This window comes from Pseudonaja textilis, chromosome 1 (genome assembly GCF_049901715.1).
Source record: "Pseudonaja textilis isolate UNSWEBS1 chromosome 1, rPseTex1.2, whole genome shotgun sequence".
In the NCBI taxonomy this organism is placed as follows: domain Eukaryota; kingdom Metazoa; phylum Chordata; class Lepidosauria; order Squamata; family Elapidae; genus Pseudonaja; species Pseudonaja textilis.
This window is the reverse complement of record NC_141990.1, coordinates 91,322,795-91,330,898: the sequence shown is the minus strand read 5'-3', so window position 1 is coordinate 91,330,898 and position 8,104 is coordinate 91,322,795.

Sequence of the window (8,104 nt, the reverse complement as noted above, 5' to 3'; positions counted from 1 at the left end):
TATAAGAGGAATTAACAGAGGAAGAGGATCACACAAAGGAGTAAGTCCAGAGAAGGAAACTAGTTTCTGGGAAGTCAAAGAAGAGATTCTGTCCTGCTGAACTCAAAAATGTCTTCAGGTCTTTGCAGAAGAATCAAGTCCTTAGTATCTAAAGAAGGAACAAAAGAAAACAACCAAGTGGGAATGTGGGAGGAGCAGTTAGATCAGATGTGTACAAGAGATTTTGTATGGGTCAAGAAAGGTATGCAGGATTGGCATTGACTGGCAAGACATGTGATGGGGCAGTGGAGGCTGACAAGAGTGCCCAGGAGATTTCATAGATTGAGAGAGGTGCATGGGGGTGTATGAGAAGGGTTATGTGGGATATGTAGATCATTCAGGTCAAAAAGTGTGCATGGGGTTCATGGGGGAGTTTAAGAGGTATTGCCCAGTTCAAGTAAGGGGAGTTATGTTGTATCCATAGATAGTAAAATATAAATTTGTAACTGTACTATAATTGCTACAAAAGAAGATTGGATATTATTTTTTTCTTTTCTATTTTTCCTTAGCCTTTTCCCCCTTTCTTGAATTTTTAGTTTTCTCTTTTATTTATTTTTTTCTTTCTCTTTTCTTTGTCTTACTTAATATTAGTTGCATTAACTTTTGTCTTCCTTTTAAAAGTGCTTAATAAACAATATAAGAAAAAGAGAAGACTTGAGGGGACAATACAGCATTCGTCAAATAGCTCAAAGCCAAGCCTTCTTCTCTTATCATTCCAGTGTGCAGGATACCGAATAATGGACTGAAGCTATGGGAAATTACAAAAAGGAAGATTCCAGTTTACATTGGAAACATTAAACAATTTAACAGGGGAACCAATTATACAGGGAGTGAAGACATCTTCACTGGTTTTGTTTAAATGAGAGATTATACTGCCCTCTATTGGGGATTCTTTCACTTATAGCCAGCACTGGGCAGCAGGTTAAACCTGAGAGCCTAAATGGTGTTTTCCACTTCTATTTTTATGTGAATGGCTAGTGTTCATAGGTTTTTTTTAAAAATGCAACTTCTGGTTGGCCTGTTTTGCTTCCACGCCTAAGTCCCAAATTCCTGCATTGTGGCATGGTTTGTTGGAAGAATATCTGTGTGATTGAAATAATATTGAATCCTTCCACTTTGTGACTGAATTCCTGGGCTGGCTTCATCCTTATCAATCCTTGTTGCTTCCAAAGCACACACAGATGCCATGCCACCTGTCTGCTGACAATTTCAACCTGGCAGTAATAAGAATGTTTTTTTACTCATTCATTTTGCTGTTCCTATGCAGAATAATTCTTTTCATAGATACACACTTAATTGTACAAATTCACTGATTACATGTTATCAGTATCGACTCTAAGGATCTAATGGATAGATGTTCTTTAGGATGAGAAATTAATCTAATTATTTAATATTTAATGGGTATAAATGACCTAAATTAGTTTAATGCTTGTTCATTATTTAACCAATTAACCAAAGAAAAATAGACATATGTACTAATAGCACAGTACACTTAAAATCTAATAATCATAATTATTTTAACAGAAAATAAAAGAGGGGAGGCTGGAAGATGGTAATATAGCTGGAACAATTCCACAAACTTAGATCACGATGCCCGGTATTCTTCTTCCTTGTATATTAATCAGCTTTGCATTACATTCAGGTTTGGATCATATACTATAACAGATTTGTGGACCACCTTTATTGCTAGCAGATGAAAGAAGAGCTTATTGTACAGGTGTGGGATTCAACCAGTATTACTACCAGTTCTGTGACTATGTTTTGCACGCGTGTGTAGAAAAACTTTAAGCTGTGCCGCTCGGACAGCTGACAAGCACTGCGCATAGGTGCACAGCGTTTGAAAACCCTCTTTTTTTTCCTGCTTTTTCAACCTCAGCTGTGCCATGCAAAGCAGCTGAGGTTGAAAAAGCAGGAAATAAAGGACAGGTAAGAGCCCGGGCGGGCAGGTGGGCCAAACAGCAGCAAACACAGAACTGGTTGGGTGTCTGCTGCTCTTCAGAGCTACCGGTTCTTTAGAACCAGGCAGAAGTGGTAGCACTCCACCCCTGACATAGTCTACAAAACTTTTAATCCCAGGTATATAAATTAGATTCCCCTACCCTCCTGATAGTTTCCTTCTTTAACTATCACTTGAATGCTTCTGCTCCTTTTGAAAATCAAGGACCTTTTATGGTTAGACATACAAGTAGCTGAGCCCTCAAGTGCTCTCACTCCCTGACTGAAAACATGTATTCTGAAAATAGCTTAATTTATCAGAGAAAAGACCGATTTGATGGAATTAGATATAGGGTTTCCTGCCTGAGCAGGGAGTTGGATCAGAAGCCCTCTGGGGTCCCTTCCACCTCTGTTATTCTGTACAGATAGTCCTCGATTCACAACAGTTCATTTAGTGACCGTTCGAAATTACAATAGTACCAAATAAAGTGACTTATGACTGTTTTTCATAGTTACAACCTTTGCAGTATCGCCATGATCATGTGATGAAAATTCAAATGCTTGGACATTGGTTCATACTTATGATCGTTGCTGCATCCCAAGGTCATGGGATCCCCTTTTGCAACCTTCCGATAAGCAAAGTCAGCAGGGAAGCCAGATTCACTTAACAACCAGGTTACTAACTTACCAACGGCAGTGATTCATTGAACAACTGAGGCAAGAAAGGTTGTAAAATGGGGTGAAACTCACTTAACCAATGTCTCACTTAACAACAGAAATTTTGGGCTCTATTGGGGTCATAAGTCAAGGACACCCTGTATTCAGAATCATCCCCATAAAGAACAACTGCTCTCCTACTTATAATTTCAGATGGCAAACAATGTTTTGTGGGAAAGCTGGTCAGATTAATCTATGACCACATTTTTTTAAAAAAAAATTAATCACATTTATGCACCACTTGTCATGCCCCTGGTGGAGACTGACTCTGAGGGAGAGGAGGAGCAGCCAACAGGGAGTGGAAGTGTGGCTCCAGAGATTGTGGAGGAGGCTGGGGAAGGGTAGAGGCCGGCTGAGCAGTCAGAGGAGGACCCAGGCCCATCCCCTATCCATCCTAGGGCATGCAGGGAGGACAGGATAAGGGAGAGACATGGTCTCCTCAGGAGGAGAGGGCCTTGATCTTCTTTATGGGCTGCAGGTGTGACAACTGAATAAGAGTTTGGCCCTGCGTAGTGGCAAATGCTGGAAACAAGTCATGTAAATTGTTAGGGATACACCCTAGCAGAATCTGCACGGCAGTCAGGCAGGCAGGCAAAATATGTGAGATAAACGTTTTTGTAGCTTACACTCAGTAAAACAGATACACTGTGCTAGTTAAATAGTTTATTCCAGTAAGAGTTTTAGCATAGTCAAACAGTCCATATATCATTCACTAATTCAGTCCGTCTGGGAATTATTCAGTTGCAAAGTCCAGTGTCGAAAAAGAGGTCAGTAAACTTACAAATATCAGTCCAGTAATATATCTCCTCGCAGTAGAGATATGAAGAAGTCAAACCTCCTTTCTTCCTTTGACATTCAGCAACTCAGCAGTAGGGAACACGCAGTTAGCAAACCATCAATTCAGCAATCCAGCAATCGTCAGCAATTCAGCAGGTTCTCTTGCTCCCTCTTATGGCGGTTTCACACCGCACCCAAAAATACATGCTTTGCAGTTTAAAGTGACACACACTTAAACTTACTGTCATAGTTTATATATATTATTTTACCCAAACTACGTTAGGTAACCTATGTTATTCCTAACATAAATATCTCTAGTTTATAGTTCCTCTCTGAGTTTGGCGTCCTTCTCAGTGTGTGTTTTTCTGTGGACATCCTCCAGCCCTCATCTTGCCTAGTTTGTGTTGTTTTTTTCCTTCTTCATGTAACTGTGTGGGAGGTTTTTTTGTTCTCCGTCAAAGATATTCATAGCTTGGAAGCAAACTGAAGGAATAAAAGGGGCTTCACCTGTTTTCTGTGACTGTGTTTGTTTTGTATCCCACCCTGGGTCATTATACCACCCATCACACTTTCTAAGGGACTCTGAGCAGTTTACAAGTAAGTTTTGTACAAGCTAAAGGTACAAACAAACCCAACTGATGTGAAAGATGGCAGATAAAATGATTTGAGAAAAATATTCCCTTTGCTTTCTGGAAATTAATATAAAGAGCATTAGAAGCTTAGGCAGGAAATTGCTATATCTTTTTTTCTCAAAAACTGAAACTGTGGCATGAAAGTTATTACATCCATCATGTGCGAGGCGCAGATCCTTGAAAATTTATTTTCTGTATGTCTGATAAGGGTAAGATCTATTGGCCTTTCGTTGCAAGAAGCCAAGCACAGGCCACGTAATTCTGGATGTTTCTCACCACAATTTCTTTAGGAGAAGCTTTTCTTATAGCTGTTATAGAATAGAAACTCTTTTCACTTACTGGAAGATAGTCTGTCCAAGATAAGCATCATATGAAAGACCTGGCTAGTTCATGATCTGTTTCTTCTACAAAACAATCCACTCTTTTTATTCATTAACTTCAAAGTGCTTGTTTTCCTTCCCTGTAAGGAACCTCTATGTGATACGGGAACAACCCTACAGCATTTTCTTTCCATTAACTCATTATTGATTTTCATTTATGAGTGCAAATTATGGCATATACATTAACTGAAAACACTAACAAAGGAAAAGTTCAGACTTTAGAGGTGTTTTATCTTGGTGACGTGACATTCACATCTCAATGTTAATCACAATTTGAAACCATTGTGTTTACAGGGGGACTGTTCAAGGTTGACAGTTTTGTCTACAACCTTGATTTGGCAGAGAATTGTGGAAACAGTTCTCAACTAAGATGAATTGTATTTATTGATTAAATGTTTGAGGCCAATAATTTTCTTAATTTTTGTTTTTAATAAATTCCTTAGAATCTGTAACAGAAACCCCATTAAAAAATGAAGGCCGAACTTGTGAAGATTATCCATATTAAGTTTTATATAAATTATTTTATGAGGCTATTTTCTGGACTTTTTAAAGAAATAGTTCCTCTATGCAACAGTAAGACTAGGACAACATTTTGGAGGAAACTGAACTTTCATTTCAATATTTGAAAGTTAAATCTTTTGATAATTCTTGGAAAAATAGATAAATAAATAGAGATCACCTTGTACTACCTTTTGGTGTATTGCCATGATTAGTTGAGAATTGTCTTCAAAAATTAAAAATTAATGTATCCATAGCGTTGCATTGAGACATATGTGTAATTATTTTTTAAATTAATGCAGTTTCTAGCCAGTTTTTTTAAAAAATGTGATCATATCTAGATGAACAGTAAAATAGAGCCCCGGAAACAATGATTGTGCAAAATGACCAAACATTCTTACTTTTACAACATGTCAAGAATACAGTCTAGGAAGAAGACTTGACATTTTCATGAAATATTGACGTAACTCAGTGGTGGGATTCACATTTTTTTTTTACTACTGGTTCTGTGGGCGTGGCTTGGTGGGCGTGGCAGGGGAAGGATACTGTAAAATCTCCAGTCAGAGGTGGTATTTGCTGGTTCTCCGAACTACTCAAAATTTCCGCTACGAGTTCTCCAGAACCGGTCAGAACCTGCTGAATACCACCTCTGATGTAACTCAACAGAAGAGTAAGCGATGGCTCATCTTCGAGGCATCCAAGATTTTCAGCAGAAATGTCTGTAATAATTTCTTTATTTGCACCCCTTTTCAGCAGACCTCCCCTCAGTTCAAAAGTAACGTGCAGAAGGGTTGGGACCAGGGATGGGATTCTACCGGTTCTGTCTGGTTCTATAGAACTCGTTGTTACAGTTCCTGGTAGTTCGGAAGCCAGTAAAATGGGCCCCTGGCTGGCCCCGCCCCTCTCCACCTGCTTCTCCGCTCACTGCCCAATCAGTCCTTATCACGCATGCGCAACCTTGCATGCACCTGCAACAAGCTGACTGCATTCTAACCCTGCCCCTCCTTATCATGGCCATGTGCTATCACTGCCTGCAGTCTGCCTTCGCCCACCCGCCCGCCAGCCATCGCTGTCTGCCTTCTACCATGAACTCCCTAGGTAAGTGAGGCTCTGCAAGCAAGCCCCGGTCGCCTACCTGTCACCACTAGTCACCTTTCCCCCACCTTGCCTTTTGCCACCGCTGCCAGTCACCTTCCCCACCCCCACTTGCCTTCGCAGGAGAACACATGGAGCAGCTCCGTGTCAGCTCCGGTGGGGGTCAGTGGCTGCTTCTCTCCCCTGCTGGTCTAGCTGGGAGAGTGAGAGAGTTTTTCTTGTCAAAGCAAAATTTAGCTTACCGCTGTGCAAGAAAGACTTTGTCGCTCTCTCAGCAAAAGCAGGAGAAAGTGTGGAGAGGCTCATGTTGGGTTCGGCAGGGTCAGCAGCTGCTTCTCTCTCTCGCTAGTCTAGCTGAGAGAGCAAGAGTGTCTTTAGCATTGGGTTCTGCACATCCCCATCAGGAAATGGTTCCCAAAGGGAGGGGAGGACTTGCAGAACCCAAAGCAGCAACTCTCGGATGATAAAGTAAATTTTGCTGTGCTGCACAAGACAGTTTCCACTTCCCAGGGCCCCGAGGGCCGTCCTCCCAGAATGCCTCTGCCACCACTCTAAAGCTCCCCTTTGGCATGGATCAGTAAGTTCTTGTTTTGTTCCCCAGGAAGGGCTCCATCATGGAGGCCTGTGTCATTGGGTCAAGTGCTTTCTGTCAGGCCTCCTGCCTCGTATGGGGCGGCGGGAGGAGGATGTGTGTGGCGGGGAAGGGAAGCTGTCTGCAGTTCTTGCAGCCAAATCTTGGGGTATCTGAAAACTTGCATTTGTATGAAGTTGGAGGCCCATGGCTGCGCTGGCTGGTAGGACACTTACTCCATGTAACACTGCTCACCTGCCTGGCCAGTGTGTGTCAGAAGAGAAGAAGAGAAACTTGGCAAGTCTTCCTCCTTCTTGGGCATTTACACAGAGTATGGACACGTGAGGCTGGGACCTTCTGTGCATGGGTGAGTCCCTCCAGCACCGTGCACATGCAAAGGATCTTCTGCAAGGAGTCAGTGCATGGGTGAGTCCCTCAAGCGCCATGTGTGCATGCTCTGTGTGTGTGTGTGTGTGTGTGTGTGTGTGTGTAATGCCCGAGGAGAAGAGTTGCCGAACTTTTCTTCCTCCCTCCCAGCGTGAAGGCAGATGCCGCAACCTGTACCTTTAAGGTACTTTGACATAGGGGTGGTAGTGAGTGGGGAACCATAAACAGACAGCCAGGTGATAGCAGCTTCCTTCTGAGCAGCTCCTCTCCAAAGGGAAGGGAGGAAGAAAAATTTGGCAATTCTTCTCCTCCTTCTCTGGTAGAGCATGCACACATGGCCCTGGGAGGATCTTCTGCAAGGAGATGGTGAGTGGGCAAATCCCTCCAGCACCATGAGATGTGTGAGTGTTTGCTCTGTATGTATGGGGCTGAGAAGGAAGAGGGAGTTGAAATCTTTTAATGTCCATTTTATTGATCTATGGAAACCTTCTATTATTACTACTTTCAATATAAAAGAATAGAGCCACCAATATTAATTAAAACAACACTTAAATGCATTTCAATATACTTTAGCGTGGCTAGCGTGGCTGCAGAGAAGCAGGAAGCAGCTGCCAATGATGCCCTCATGTGAAGACATTGGGAGCAGGGAACCTCGACCCCCTCAGGAGCCATGAAGCACTCGCCACCCCTTGTCACCCACCAAGTCTCCTCCCAATGCGCTTTTCTTCCTTCTCATCAGAAGCGTTATTTTGGGGGACACCTCCCTGTCAGCCATCTGGTCTCTAGTACTGGCTCGTCAGATTCCCACTACCCAGCACCAGTTCAGATATTCCTTCCCCCCCCCAGGGACAGAGAGAGGGAGAGATGAGAGAGAGAAAGAGAAAGAGATGAGAAAAAGAGATGAGAAAAAGAGAGATGAGAAAGAGAGAAAGAAAAAGAGAGTGATGAGAGGGAGAAAAATGAGAGAGATGAGAAAGAGAGGGAGAAAGAAAAAGAGATGAGAGGGAGATGGGGGGGAGAAAGAAAGAGACACATACAGAGAGAGAGAGATCTGTTTAAAATAAATTAGAAAA